The sequence below is a fragment of the Panicum virgatum genome, chromosome 5N, assembly GCF_016808335.1.
Source record: "Panicum virgatum strain AP13 chromosome 5N, P.virgatum_v5, whole genome shotgun sequence".
NCBI classification, from domain to species: domain Eukaryota; kingdom Viridiplantae; phylum Streptophyta; class Magnoliopsida; order Poales; family Poaceae; genus Panicum; species Panicum virgatum.
The window spans coordinates 47419929-47436267 of NC_053149.1; the positions used below are offsets into that span (position 1 = coordinate 47419929).

General features: G+C 44.9%; 1 long non-coding RNA gene and 1 pseudogene across 1 annotated transcript; both read left to right on the forward strand.

Moving 5' to 3' along the window:
* Positions 1–7280: 7280 nt before the first annotated feature.
* Positions 7281–16081, forward strand: LOC120676818 (annotated as a pseudogene).
* LOC120676819 lies at positions 10313–10804 on the forward strand. Its single transcript, XR_005676001.1, has 2 exons — positions 10313–10400; positions 10508–10804. It is a non-coding gene; the product is annotated as an uncharacterized LOC120676819 (long non-coding RNA).
* Positions 16082–16339: the final 258 nt, after the last annotated feature.

The window sequence follows — 16339 nt, forward strand, 5'->3', positions numbered from 1 at the left end:
GATGTACAAAGCACGTTCCATCATGACAGTTTCTTCCGCACCATCAGATCCAACGACTACAATACACCTTTCCATCTCAAAATAAACACTAAGCCCCTTTGTAATCCAGAAACCATATGCTCCACCATGAACCCATATAGACCGAGTGTTCTCCGAACACATTGACTGGGTGGTAAGCCTTTCGAGGAGCATTCAATATGACTCTAGCTTTACTTCTTGACAATGTATCTCTTAATGTCAATATGTTTAGCAGCACATTTAGCATGTTGTCATAGAAACAAAATACTTGATTCTGGGTATGAATTTATTAACTTTAAGTGCCTGCTTGGTGGCCTCATGTCACATAATACTATAGGTATGCATCACTGATGATATCACAACTATTTGTTTGGAGTTTTTCCACAATAAAACTCCAACTATAAGAGTTAGCAACTACTATGGACTTCACTATGCATTTCACACAAGTTCTGTCTTTGTACCCACAACTATTTGAGAGCACTTGTTCTTTCTAACTTATCATGAGGCCTATAATACTTTGCAAAATTGCAAGACATTCTTAACTTTATTCTAGTGATCTATTTCTGGACTAGACCTTTGCCAAAACATCCCGGATACATGAGCTATGTTAAGGTAAGTTCTTTCTTTAACAATCTTTAGGCTTCAACAGCTGAAGCACATGAACCGATTTCATTCGATCAATCTCATATTGGTTCCTGGGACTCTGAAAGTTCCCACAGCTATTACCCTTTACTATAGAAGTAGGCGTAGGTTTACTCGCATACATACTATACTTTTTTAGAACTTTTTTGCAAGTATGCCTTTTGCGATAGTCCTAATACCCCTTTACTTCTATCTCAGTGAACTTGAATTCCTAGAACGAATGACGCTTCACCAAGATCATTTATATCAAAACTCAAGGACAAGAAAACTTCTTCTACAACAGCATATCAACATCTTTGCTAGCGAGTAGGATATTATCCACGTACAGGATGCGAAAAATGAATTTCCAATTCTTGAACTTTGCATAAATGCAATTGTCCTCCTCATTCTCGTTGAACCCAAACTTCTTTACCATTTCATAAAACTTTAATACTACTATCTGGAGGTTTGTTTCAATCCGTAAATAGAATTCTTCTAGTGGCGCCCTATTGATATTTCTTAACATCGCCACTAGGTTTTGTGTTCCTAGCAATGCCGCCAGAAAATGCCCATGGTATGCCTTAGCATTTACAAATAAATTCACAAGCGCACGGATATACTGTTGTAGCATTTCACACTGAGAGTATTAAGGGCATCGTATTTTCTCAAGGAACAGAGGTGTAACGATCTTCTAGCTAGTTTATCCTAAAAACAAGAGGTGGAATGGCCTAGGATAGCGTGTTTTCTCTAAGGGAAAGGGTCAAGGAAAGATAAACTCTACTGGTAGATGTTTACTTCGGGCACCGACGCTCACCTGATCTGCCAAGCGATTCTGGCAATTAGCACTACTACAACCCCAAACATGAGGGAATTCACAATACCCTCCGAAGCATGATGGACGCTCAGAGCTGTCACCACCAGCTGCCTACCCTTACTACTTCGTGGGGGCTGCAACAATCAAAGGTAATCTAGGGCCCAGACAACACGCCTATGCCGTCGACTACTACCTTAGCATCATATAAGGTTATCCCATCTTTATCAGGGGCCCTCTACTAGAGCATCCGCTACAAGAACGAACGATGATCCCGCAAACAAATAACAACAAGAGAATAACTTTACCAAGAACATTACAACATTAGATAAACTTAGGTACTTACACAAATGATGCAAACCTGACGAGGTACAAGGTAGAAGAGAGGCCGATACGTCCAGCTCTTCTCCACACTTCTCACACACTCCCTATCCTAATCCTACAAGTTGGTCCAAGGTGGAGTCCCTCTACATCTCTTCTTCTTCACTTGTATCTTGGTATGTTGGTGTGTTGAATGAGGGGCTCCTCTCCACCTTTTATAGTCTATAAGGTAAGTTTGGGGCCATGACGTACAAGGAAACACTTGGGCACTGACTTCTAGAGGGTAAGATCGAATCACCCACTAAGTTGCACCTGGACGGGAGCCAAGCCAGGTTTGGCCGAGCCAGGGGTCGGCCAACCCCTAGTGGTCCCCCTCTGCACCACTTTTGTTCCACTAGTTGAAAGGTGGGTCCTAGTCTTATCCCTTGTGTGTTCCTACCTTGTAACATCAGTTTTGGTCTATTTAGTGTGCCCTTCTTATAATGAAACACAGGTCGAGATCTTCTGCGTGTTTTTCCGGTATTCACTCATGTTTTCCTTCGTATTTCACTTGTGGGTGCCTAAAAAATCATAATTCACCAAAACTTATGGAACCAATTAGAATCAAGCCCTATATCTGTGTTTGGTGTTTAATTTTCATGAAAAGATGTAGGTGTTGACGGTTGAATTTGTGACTTCAGCACCGTCAACACATCCCATGCGTTATTTTCCTTCCACGACAAAATCTTTGAGTTGTGCCATGTTAACATTTTCATACAGATCCCCATTGAGGAATTCCGTGTTTACATTCATCTGATGTAATTCTAAATCGTAATTTTCCACTAACACCATCATGATTCTAAAAGAATTCTTGCATTAGACCAGAGACAATGTCTCATTATAATCTATTACTTCCATTGTTTTTAAACCTTTGACCACAAGTATTTTATATCTCTCTACATTCTCTTTGGAGTCATTTTTTGTAGACCTATTTACATCTTACTATCTTGGCTCCTTCAGGAATTTCTTCTAAGTCCCAAACATCGTTGGTACTCATTGATCTCATTTCATCTTGTGTGGCTTGAAGGCATTTTAACGAGTGAGCGCTTCACATGGATTCTTCAAATGAGGTGGGATCACCCTCCATTTGAGTTTCTTCACTAAAATAGACTTCATAGTCATTATGTACGACTGATTTTTGACTCTTTGAGACCTTCTGGGGCCTCGTTAATTGGCACTTCTTCTATATAGGGTTGTTGTTGCTCTTCCTCATGTGCAAAAATTATTTCTATAGGCATCTGAAAGGCAAGTTCCTCATTTTCTTCGTTGTTGCAATAGGAGAACTATCAACAGGTGCTATTACCACAGTTTCCTGCACTATCCATACAACAACAACCAATATTGATAAAAAAAATGTTCATGAATCATCAGAGTAGGTACATGTACCCGTTTCTCCTCAAGATTATTTTCTCATGCTACCATGCTCCCCTTGACCATCTTGTTCTACAAGAAGATTACGTGTCTCATTCCTACAAACTTTGTAAGTCTGTCAGGACAATACAAATAATAACCTTTAGACTTATCTGCATAACCAATGAAATGATGACTAACTGTCTTGGGAACTAGTTTCCCAATGTTTAGGTTAAACACTTTGACCTCTGCTAGACAGCCCCACACATATAAATAATTGAGCTAAGGTTCTCTTACTGTCCACAATTCATACGTATTTTGGTCACCGCCTTACTTGGTACTCAATTGAGAATATGAACAGGGGTTTTCGACGCATCCATCCAAACACTTATCGATAAAGTGGAGTAACTTAGCATACTTCTTTGCGTCTTTTAGCTACTCTATTTGTTGAGGCTCGTCCAGTATGAATACTAGCCAACTATGCTGAAACGAACCGGGTTCCGCAAGTAGATCCCGACTCCCTGTATTGTATGATAGTCCCTAGATCAGTAGCTATCACATATAGAACTCATTTCAATTATATCACAGACATACTTCTTGTTAAAGTATAACATGGGTTTAATTATTACATAATCCAAAGGATAGTAGTACGAGTTTCTGGGTACAAGCCCCTTGGGCTAAAGGAAAACAAACATAAGGCAGAAGCAGTAGCTAATCATTTGGGCATCCTTCATCTTTATGTCTTTCCTCCAGAGCCAAAACTCGAGCATAGCACGAACAATTCTTAGCTTCATTCATCGTCATCGGGGTTGATATTCAAGTCGGATCCTGCATCTACCAAGCTATCCTCAAGGAATGGAATAGGTTCACATCACTATCTGTATGCAAGCTTTAAGTGGATGCAATAAGGTAAAAAAAGAGTAGCCAACAGATCAGGCTAGGGTATCCTATGCAAGCAGCACACAACATGTATATACACATATATACTTCATCAACCAAACACCTCGATGTGGGCCATTCTGGCATTCCGGGCTCCCGGTCAACTCACACCTTCCAAAACCACCAAGTCAGTGCGAGAATTCCCACTCCTCACACCTCAGCTGCCCAAGGCAGGAAATCTGCACTAGAGGGAGGTAGAAATCAAGTATCACAACTCTATGAAAATGAAGCCGGATCAAGAGTTGTACAAGACCGAGTACGTGGCTATACGTATTGTTTTCACCCTGCTGGGGTTGTACACCTAGCCCCACTCAAATCAAAGTCAGCCAGGAGAGATCCAACTGAACAACGAGACACCAATCTAATGTCACAAAACTAACAGCAACAACCACCATCCTGCTTTGCCGGGCTTGGGCGCGTCCTCCCGTGAGAGCTCACTCCGGAACTGTGAAGCCTCCCTTGCTAAATCTGGTATCGTGAGACCGGTACCCCTTCTCGCGGCACTGAACCTACCCCTGCACTGATACCCTATCCTCTTACAGGCTTGGTGCCGCGCGTAGCTAGCTCGGACCGGATCCTTCCGCATATAAGATAAGTGTGTGCATGTTTGACATAGTTCCATCACCATGGCCGCTATTCTCGGCCTTATAGTGCCAAGGCGAGCACCTTCTTCACAATGCATATTCGTCATGACGGTCTGCGGATGGCACCGATTTCAGGTATCACCCCCAACTCCTCAAGCATCCACAAGTGTTCTCCAACACAAAATGCACCCGCAACAGGTGTTCTGTAGGGTGCGCCCAACACACACCCCAATCCCCCTAATTCAAGGATCAGCTTAATTAGCTCGCCCCCAGTAGATAGTCCTAACCACCAACTCCCCAGAAGTGTATCTCCACACATGCCAAGACTATATCACCATATCCCACACATACACATACGCACGACAGGCAAAGCATCTCATAAATCCAAACAAGGTAACATGAGAGTACAAGGAATTCGCATAAATGCAATAGACTATGCAGGTTCATCTCAATGCAACATAAAGTAAAGCAATTGCATATCTAGCAAGTAATGCCTAATAGATATTCAATAAGTAGATGGGTGTGAACCTAGTGGTTCTTCGTAGTCTTCTTGGATCTTGTTGTCATCCAGGAAATCCTTCTTGGTCTTCTGGTCGTCCGAGAAGCCCTCCTAGGTCTTCTGGGCATCCGAGACATCGACTAGCTCCCTTTCATGGGGACCTAATCACCGATACACGTAAACATAAGGACCAAAGTGCAAAAATGCACAAAACTGCTCAAATAAGATCCAAATCATGACAAACCCTACTCCATCAGGTAGATCATGATTTTAGAATAACTATGAAACTGGTTTCATAATTTCGGAGATCTGGTTAATTTATTATGATTTTCTAAGGTTAAATCATTTTATAAATTAATAAATGATTAACAAAATCACACCATTAGCCATCTGGTAGCTCCAAGGCGTGACAAGTGTAACGCTAATGTAACCATGATATGGGTGTGATGTCATCATTAGGGTTAGATCTGCTGACATCAGCATTGGGCCCTACTGGCATCAGCGTTGACTAGTCAATGGGTCAACGACCAAAGGGTCAAGGGATTAGTGGGTCCCACTGGCCAGCCTCACATCGAGGCTGATAAGAGGAGCCCACACGTCATGTTAGGTAAACAAAAAGAGTAAAAGGAAAAAGGGTTAAAAGATCATTGGGCCCAAAGAGTTTTGGGCTAGCTCAGATGGCCCAAGGACTTGGCTTGGCTAAAAGGCCTCAGTCTCATGCGAAGAGGAGCCGACGGCGGCCATGGCGTTGTGTGGCCAGCGATGGTGTAGGCGGCTACGGCGATGCAGTGGAGCCTCCTTTCACTTCACCACCCTCAATCAAGTAAATTGGATCGAGCTAATATTTTGGAGAACCGTAGCACAGTGAACTTTGGTTACAGTGCCGTAGCGTTCCTCCTTGCTTTATTTAGCACTGCACGAAGAGAGTCCGCTGCCAGCGAAGGGCAAGGGCGTTCCCGATCAGGGCACGTGGGTGGAGAAGCCCTCAGGTAGATTGGATCGAGCTAGGACTTTAATTTGGAGAACTGTGGCGCAGTGAACTTCGGTTATAGTGCCCCGGTGTCCTCCCTTTGCTTCATTTAGCGTTGCGCAAAGTAAGTCCACTTGCCAGCGAATGGCAAGGGCGCCCCCGATCAGGGTGTGTGGGTGGAGAAGGACCCGGCCCTCTGACCGAGTCAGAGATCATACTAATAGATAGGTGGTAATTAGGGAGGGGATCGGTCAGAGATCATACTAATAGATAGGTGGTAATTAGGGAGGGGATGTTCGGAATACCGCTGGAAATTCACGGTAGGATAGGAGCGAACCAGCATATTAGCAGAGCCCACGCACTCCAATTCCCCAAATGTAAAAAAAGAAAGAGGCTGACCGAGGATGCATACATGTACTACTCTTTTAATAGTACAGTGTTTGTACGTTGTTATAGGATTTTATCCGGAATTACATGACACCACCAATTTTATGCTATTTTACTTTGGATCGATTTAATTGGGTTACGATTAGGATTCTGAGTGACGAACCGAGAAAGACCCACCAAACAAAATGCAGCCCAAGCCTAAAACTGACCAAGGAAACAATTCTTGCTTTAGAAATAGGTAAAGATAAAAGATAAAGATAAAGCCATCACGATACGAAGTCACCTTGATATCGGACTTATCTAATGCTGTAATGCATATTGTATTATGTCACTCTGACTCTGACCTGCTTCGAACAAGCGAAAGGCAATCTGAGCTCATATATAGCAACAAAAAACAAGACGAAGCTGCAATGCAAGGAAGCAACGGCTCACACATGGGCGGTGCCCGGCCTGAGCGTCATTACTTCCTCACCAATCCAAAGGATCCTCATTCTCATCGCAATGGCTTCTCCGCCAAGTTCCTTTGGGAGCAACAAGGCATGGCTGACTGAAATGTTGTCCCATGAGTCTTACACAGTTACACTCACCTCAATAAACAAATGGGATTAATCAACCCAAAGAACCTCTATTTAACCTGAACCCAAATCCCGTACTATACCCAAATCAAGTCAAGTCCACTCGCATCATCACTCTTAGGATACAAACTCTTTCTTCTCCCAGGCCACTCTGGTCGTCAGAGCAATGGTTCTTGGAGCGACGCTTGCCGCTGCGGCCTCATCAGTGCCATGGAGCTTCCTGCTCGGCGGGCTCCTGGGCCCGGCGCTCCTGTGGAAGGCCGGCCGGTTGCTGGACCAGATGTGGTGGCAGCCGAGGCGGCTCGAGCGGGCGCTGCGTGCGCAGGGCATCCCCGGCACGTCCTACCGCTTCCTCACCGGCGACCTCAAGGAGTACGGCCGGCTGGCCAAGGAGGCCTGGTCGAAGCCTCTGCCGCTGCGGTGCCACGACATCGCGCACCGCGTCACGCCGTTCGTCGACAACCTTGTCCGGGAGCACGGCAAGATGAGCATGTCCTGGTTCGGCCCCAACCCCAAGGTGACCATCGTCGATCCTTAGCTGAGCAAGGACGTGCTATCCAACAAGTTCGGTCACTTCGAGAAGCTGAAGGTCCCGGCGCTGTCCAAGATGCTGGGCGACGGCGTGGCGAGCCACGAGGGTGAGAAATGGGTCTGTTGGAATTGATCTCCAACGGCCAGATCCAAAGATCTGGCCAATTCCTTGATTTGCGCCCTGATAGGGGGCGTTCAGCCAAACATGGCTAGTGGGCCCCCGTCGCCCGCGCTATAAAGAATAGGAAGAGGGCCCGGGGCACGCTATCCCAAGTTCACCGCCGCCACAACCCTCTCCCACAGTCCCTACCGATCTAGGGTTAGCGCAAGGCCGACGGGAAGCTTCGCCACCGCAACCACGACATCCTCCTCCGCCAACCCCGTCATCGGCTAGTGCCGGTGGAGGCCTGAAGGACGCCGGGACTTGCGCCGTCCACTGCCGCCGCCGGATCAGCGCCTCGAAGAGCCGGACTTCCTCGCCTCCATCCTCGGCTCCATCGACGCGATGGCGCCCACCGGCAACGGCTCCTCTGCATCCACTCCCGCGGATGGTCTGTGTCTCTCATCCACCTCTCTCTCTGTCTCTCCCTTGTACTAGGTCTAGAATGAATCTCTTGATATTATACCTAGAACTTATACCCCAGTACTCGATTCGCACACTAGATGTGATCCTAGTCCAGAAACAGAGAAGATTAGAACCTAACATTGGTATCATTTGCTGATCTTGTTGTAGATCGAAGTTTTTGGGGTAAGAATCCTCAGATCAACGAACCCAGAAAAGAGAAGGAGATGAAAGATCTTAAATCGATCACGAATCGATGAACCAGAACACAGATCGATCTCGAATCGACCAAGAACCCAAGAACCCTAACCCTAGCCAAGAACAAGAATAGTGGGGCTTACCTAGTCCCTCCGCCGGTGCGCACGCCGGCCACCGTCGCGTGCGCAAGATCCCGGTCACGGCGGTGCACACGATGACCGTGCCGCCGCTCGCCGCGGCCTACAGAATCCAAGGGCGGCGTTGCCACTCGATTCCCTCTGCAGGGGATCCCGGCCGCAAGAACACGGCAAGGCGCCACCCACGGCCGCCGCTCCTCGCGAGACAGAAGGGGGAGGAGACAAGAAATGGCGCTAGGGTTTGGCACTCGTCGCCGGCCGAAGTTTTGCTCGCGCGATATGCGTGGCTGGCCATCCGATCTCGCCTCGTGCAGATCGACGGCCGGGAGCGGCCGGCAGCAACGCGGGCCAGATGAGGCCCAAGAGGGCGCTCGCGGCGCGCCACGCCGGGCCGATTCCGCGGCCCAGTCGTCGGCTGCTGGGCCTCGGGCCCAGGCGCGGGGGAGCGGCCTCGCGGAAACGGGCCGTGGGCCGTTTTCCATCTCGGGCCGCAAGAACAGTTCCAGAATTTGCTTTTTCTTTTATTTCAGAAGCATTTTGAATATGAATTTGAATGAATTTGCTTAGAATTTGATCTCTGTAAATAAATGCACCAACGTGTATTATTTTTAGAGTAGAAATTTACAAGAATTATGCTTCTGAATATTTAGAATTTTACATGTTTCCGCTGCAAAGAATTTATTTTGTCTCTATGTTAATTTGAACCAACGAGATAATTGATATAGAGGCTTATAGAATTTATTTCTCAGAATTTTCAGTATATTATAATGTTGTAATTTCTGACCAAAGTTGATATTGCAATATTATAATTTTGTTCAGAATTTTGTATACATTATATCTTTTTCTGCCCAACGGTGATTTAGATTTAATGTACAGATTATTACATGTTTTAATTTTGACCAACGTTAAATTGATACATGCATTTATTGTTGTCCTCACTAATTTTGAATTCAAATTTCAGGCTCCAATGCTATGACTTATGTGAAAGCCATTCCTGAACTGGATGGCAACAATTATGGGAAATGGTACCAGAAATTGGAGATAGCTCTGGCGATGGCCAATATAGATTTGGCCATCACAACGCCAGCTCCACAAGAACCAGAAAAGCCCGTAAGGGCACAGAATGAAGAAGCTGCTGCTTGGGCTATCCGAGAGAAGAATTATGACTCTGCTATGACCAGATATGATGCTGACAAGACACGTTGGAATGATTCCAACCGCAAGTGTCTTATGGTCATGAAGGGTTCCACTTCAGATGCCATCAAGATGGCGATCCCAGATTGTGACACCGCTTCAGAATATTTAGCAAAGGTGAAGAGTCAGTTTACTGGTTCTTCCAAGGCTTATGCTGCCATTCTTGCTGAGCAGCTTATCACCAAGAAATACACTGGCGGTGGCATCAGAGAACATATCTTAGAAATGAGCCACATAGCCAACAAGCTTAAGACAATGGACATGCCTTTGCCAGAAAAGTTCATTGTTCAGCTGGTCTTCAAGTTCCTACCAAAGGCGTTTGAGGCATTTCATGTCAACTATAACGCTTTTCCAGAAGATTGGAGTATTGACAAGCTGATTGGCATGTGTGTCCAAGAAGAAGATTGCCTTAAGAACTCCAATGGTGGTGAGCTTGCTTTTCAAGTTCAACACAAGAAAAAGAATTTCCAGAATAAGAACTTCCAACATAACAAGAGACCTTTCCCACTAGGCAAGAATCAGCATGAGAGTGGCCCTTCCAGACCACCTCCACAGAAAGACTGGGAAAATTTTCCAGTTGAACAAGACCAGTGCCTGAAGTGCAAAATGAGAGGGCACTACAAGAGGGACTGCCCAGAATTCCTGAAAGAGTTGTTAAGAAAGGGTGAGGACACCATTACTTTTGTAGATGAATCCCTGTATTTAAGTTATGACAAATCCACTTGGTGGATTGATTCTGGTGCAACTACTCATGTTGCTAATTCTTTACAGGGATCAAGTATGAGGAGGACCCTGCCAAGAGGCGCAAGAAGAATTAAAGTTGCAAACGGTGTAGAAGCTGAAGTCGAAGCCATTGCAGAATTTTATTTAGAATTACATAATGGCTTTGTACTTTGTTTGAGAGATGTTCTTTATGTACCGTCTTTGCAATGAAACTTAATAAGTGTGTCTAAATTAGATGATGACGCTATTGCTTGTCATTTTGGTGATGGCAAGTGTAAGATACAAGTTAATTCAGAATGTGTTGGTCTTGCCTTCCGACAAGACAAATTATATTTGCTTTCATTATCTGAGAATTTGAATGCAGTATGTTCTGAGAATAAAAATGCCTCCTCATATGAGAATGTTACTAAGAAACGAAAGCGAATTGATGCAATTTCGTCAAAATTATGGCACTGTCATTTAGGCCATATTTCGAGGGGGAGAATAGAGCGCTTAGTGACAACATCAATTCTTCCACCGTTAGAATTTTCAGATTTAGAACAATGTATTGATTGCATTAAAGGAAAATTCGTTAAGAACATAAAGAAAGGTGCCAAACGAAGTGCGGGAATTCTAGAAATAATTCACACAGATATATGTGGACCATTCCCTGTCACTACTGTAGATGGTTATGTTTCTTTCATAACATTTACAGACGATTACTCGCGTTATGGCTACATTTATCCAATTAAAGAACGATCAGAAGCATTAGATAAATTCAAGATATTCAAAGCAGAAGTAGAAAACCAACATGATTTAAAGATTAAGATAGTCAGATCCGACCGTGGGGGAGAGTTCTACGGTCGACACACCCCCTATGGCCAAGTTCCAGGACCTTTTGCAAGGTTCCTTATGGAAAATGGCATAGTTGCCCAGTATTCTACACCAGGCGAGCCTCAGCAGAACGGAGTAGCAGAAAGAAGAAAACGTACCCTGATGGATATGGTCAGAAGTATGATGAGCTACTCCACGTTACCGATTAATTTGTGGATGGAGGCGTTAAAAACAGCCATTTACATTCTTAATCGGGTGCCAAGTAAATCGGTGCCGAAAACACCGTATGAACTATGGACATGAAGAGAACCCTCGCTTAATCATTTTCGCATATGGGGCTGTCCAGCTGAGGCCAAAGTGTTTAATCCAAACATTGGGAAGCTAGATCCCAAGACAGTCAGTTGCCATTTTATTGGCTATCCAGAAAAGTCTAAGGGATATCGCTTTTATTGTCCCGACAGACACACGAAGTTTGTAGAAACAAGACACGCTGCCTTCTTAGAAGATCAGATGATCAGGGGGAGCATAGTAGCCAGAAAAATCGACCTTGAGGAGAAGCGGGTATACATTCCCACTTCGATGATTCAAGAGCCTTATTTCTCGTTACCTGTGGTTGTGGCACCGATAGAGCAGGAAACTGCAGTGCCAACACCTGCTGTCAGTCTACCTGATGTTGCAGTGCAAGAAACTGCGGTGTCACCACCTGTTGTTGGTTCTCCTAGCTTGGCATTAAATGGAAATGAGGACCCTGTTCCTCAGGACCAAGTAGAACCCATTGCCATGGATGAGGAGGAGCAACAACAGCCTCCTGTGCAAGAAATACCAGTCGCAGTGGCCCCGAGAAGGTCACAAAGAACTAGAAAACCAGCTATTTCTAAAGACTATGAAGTCTATCATAGTGAAGAAATACAGAATGAGGGTGATCCCACCTCTTTTGAAGAAGCCATGAAAAGCGCCAATTCATCCAAATGGTTTGCAGCCATGGAAGATGAAATGAGATCCATGAATACCAATAAAGTTTGGGACTTAGAAGAAATTCCCAAAGGAGCCAAAACAGTAGGCTGCAAGTGGGTCTACAAAACAAAATGTGACTCCAAAGGGAACATAGAAAGATATAAAGCGCGGCTCGTGGCAAAAGGCTTCACACAAAGAGAAGGAATAGATTACAATGAGACATTCTCTTCGGTCTCATGTAAAGACTCTTTCAGAATAATAATGGCCTTAGTGGCACATTATGATTTAGAATTGCATCAGATGGATGTGAAAACGGCATTTCTAAATGGGGATTTGTATGAAGATGTCTACATGGCACAGCCCAAAGGTTTTGTCATGGAAGGCAAAGAAAATTTAGGATGCCACTTGAGAAAATCGATTTATGGCTTGAAGCAAGCCTCGAGGCAGTGGTACTTGAAATTTGATGAAACAATTTGAAAGTTTGGATTTAAAGAAAATGAAGAGGACAATTGTATTTATGCGAAGTTCAAGAACGGAAAATTTATTTTCCTCATCTTGTATGTGGATGACATTCTGCTAGCTAGCAGTGATGTTAATCTACTACTGGAGACAAAGAAATTCTTGTCCTCAAAATTTGATATGAAAGATCTTGGTGAAGCTTCGTTCGTCTTAGGAATTGAGATTCATCGAGATAGAAGAAGAGGGATTTTAGAATTATCACAGAAAGCATACTTAGAAAAGATATTAAAGAAATATGGTATGCATGTGAGCAAGCCCACACCTGCTCCAATAGTCAAGGGCGACAGTTTCGGAAAACATCAGTGTCCCAAGAACCAGTATGAGCTCGAGCAAATGAAGGCAGTGCCTTATGCTTCGGCTGTCGGAAGCTTACAGTATGCACAAGTGTGCACACGCCCTGACTTAAGTTTCGTTACCGGGGTACTTGGCAGATACCAGAGTAATCCAGGCATAGAGCACTGGAAAATGGTAAAGAAAGCTTTGCGCTATGTGAGGGGCACAACTGGCCTCATGCTAACATATAGAAAATCAGAAACTTTAGAAATAGAAGGGTATTCAGATTCAGATTTTGCAGGAGATGCAGATGATAGAAAGTCCACATCTGGATACATCTTCACTCTTGCAAAAGGAGCAATATCGTGGAAAAGCTCCAAACAGACAGTTACAGCATCCTCCACGATGTATGCTGAATTTGTGGCATGTTATGAGGCCTCGGGGCAGGTCACATGGCTAAAGAAATTCGTACCCGGATTGAAAGTGGTCGACAGCATAGAAAAACCACTGAAATTATACTGCGACAACGAGCCAGCAGTATTCTATGCTCATAACAACAAGTCGAGTGGTGCTGCCAAACACATCGACATCAAGTTTTATGTTGTTAAGGAGCAAGTCCAGGATCAAACTATTTGTCTAGAACATATCAGAACGAACAAGATGTTAGCGGATCCGCTTACAAAAGGCCTACCACCCAATGTGTTCAGAGAACACTTAGCCGGCATGGGTTTAAGGGAAAGCCTATGATTCCTGGACAAAGAGGGCCCTAGAATAAGAATCTGTTTCAGACCGGAAAGGTGATTGTGGCTGTTAATCTGACAGTAATAATTGTCATGACGAGGCATGCTCTATACACTGATCTGCGATGGAATGGATAAACTCAGATACAGAACAAGAATAAGAACAATGAGAGATCAAGGGGGAGAATGTTGGAATTGATCTCCAACGGCCAGATCCAAAGATCTGGCCAATCCCTTGATTTGCGCCCTGATCGGGGGCGTTCAGCCAAACATGGCTGGTGGGCCCCTGTCGCCCGCTCTATAAAGAATAGGGAGAGGGCCCGGGGCACGCTATCCCAAGTTCACCGCCGCCACAACCCTCTCCCACAGTCCCTACCGATCTAGGGTTAGCGCGAGGCCGACGGGAAGCTTCGCCACCGCAACCACGACGTCCTCCTCCGCCAACCCCATCATCGGCCAGTGCCGGTGGAGGCCTGAAGGACGCCGGGACTTGCGCCGTCCACTGCCGCCGCCGGATCAGCGCCTCGAAGAGCCGGACTTCCTCGCCTCCATCCTCGGCTCCATCGACGCGATGGCGCCCACCGGCAACGGCACCTCTGCATCCACTCCCGCGGATGGTCTGTGTCTCTCATCCACCTCTCTCTCTCTCTGTCTCTCCCTTGTACTAGGTCTAGAATGAATCTCTTGATATTATACCTAGAACTTATACCCCAGTACTTGATTCGTACACTAGATGTGATCCTAGTCCAGAAACAGAGAAGATTAGAACCTAACAGGGTCAAGCACAGGAGGATCCTCAATCCTGCATTCCATCTTGAGAAGCTCAAGGTAATCAAATTTTCTGATACAATACTAAATTCATTTTTCCTTTTCCCTGTACAAGATGTTTCATAAACCTTACAATAAAGCATGGTCAGGAGTATGCATAATTAATTGATCCATTGAGTCCATGATTGTGCTTGTCGATCTGCAGCGCATGCTGCCAGCGTTTTCTGCGTGCTGCGAAGAGCTGGTCAGCAGGTGGTCCGAGTCCCTTGGCTCGGAGGCTTCGTTGGAGCTGGACGTTTGGCCTGAGCTGCAGAACCTCACTGGAGACGTCATTTCTCGCACCGCATTCAGCAGCAGCTACCACGAAGGAAGAAGGATTTTCCAGCTGCAAGCCGAGCAAGCTGTGCTTGTCATGACCAACATTCAGAAGATTATGATTATTCCTGGTTACATGTGAGTTAGTACTTAGTATGCATATACTCCTATATATTAGTGTTTGCCTGCAATCCTAGTCCAGTACTAAATCGTTTTCGGGTTTTATCTTTGTCAGGTCCTTGCCTACCAGAAGCAGCAGAAAGATGCGCAAAAACAACAAAGAGATCGAATCAATTCTAAGAGATATAATAGGGAAAAGAATTCGAGCAATGGAACAAGGAGAAAGCACCAAAGATGACTTGTTGGGCCTACTGTTGGAGTCAAACATGAGACAAGCAGAAGAGAATGGCCAATCGGGCATGGGGATGACAATTGAAGATGTTATCGAGGAGTGCAAGGTGTTCTACTTTGCAGGAATGGAGACCACATCGGTGCTACTCACGTGGACAATGGTTGTACTAAGCATGCACCCAGAGTGGCAGGACCGTGCGAGGGAGGAGGTGTTAGGTTTGTTTGGCAAAAACAAGCTTGAGTACGAAGGCTTAAGCCGCCTCAAAACCGTGAGTACTTGTTTAGTAGGTTACAATTTTTTCTTTCTGTAATTGATTGTGCAATTAGAAAATTTGTGACTTATTATACTGATACATGTGCAGTTGACCATGATCCTTTACGAGGTTCTCCGGCTGTACCCCCCAGCCATTTCTTTTGTCCGGAAAACATACAAGGAGATGGAGATTGGAGGCATAACCTATCCTGCCGGCGTGATCTTGGAGTTGCCCGTGCTCTTCATTCACCATGACCCGGATATTTGGGGAAGTGATGTGCACGAGTTCAGGCCAGACAGATTCTCTGAGGGGATCTCCAAGGCGTCCAAGGACCCGGGCGCATTCCTCCCATTCGGTTGGGGGCCACGCATTTGCATTGGTCAGAACTGCGCCTTGCTAGAGGCCAAGATGGCGCTGTGCATGATCCTTCAGTGATTTGAGTCCGAGCTAGCACCGTCATATACTCATGCACCGCATACTGTGATAACCTTATATCCCATGCATGGTGCGCAAATTAAGCTCAGAGCAATATGATCACAGCATGGTGTTCATCGTTAATGGCCTTAGCTTGTTTGTGTGGATGTAACTGAATGTAACATAGAAATCAAATAGGCCTTGCCGTGTTGATGTTGGAAATAAACTAATTTCATTGGGCTTTTTTTTCTTTCATGTATCATCATTGGTCTTTTATAAGTTCATTATGTTCTTTTATACTCATTAAACATTTGGATTTATAAATCTTTTTGTAAAGCATTGTCGTATTGTACATTACTACATTATTAGTATGGCAAAAATGTGTTTAGGCCATTGCTAGATGAATAGATCATGTTGTTATTACCATTCGTACACATGTGGTTGAGTATTGTCCATGATTCAGATTTATTGAGTACCAA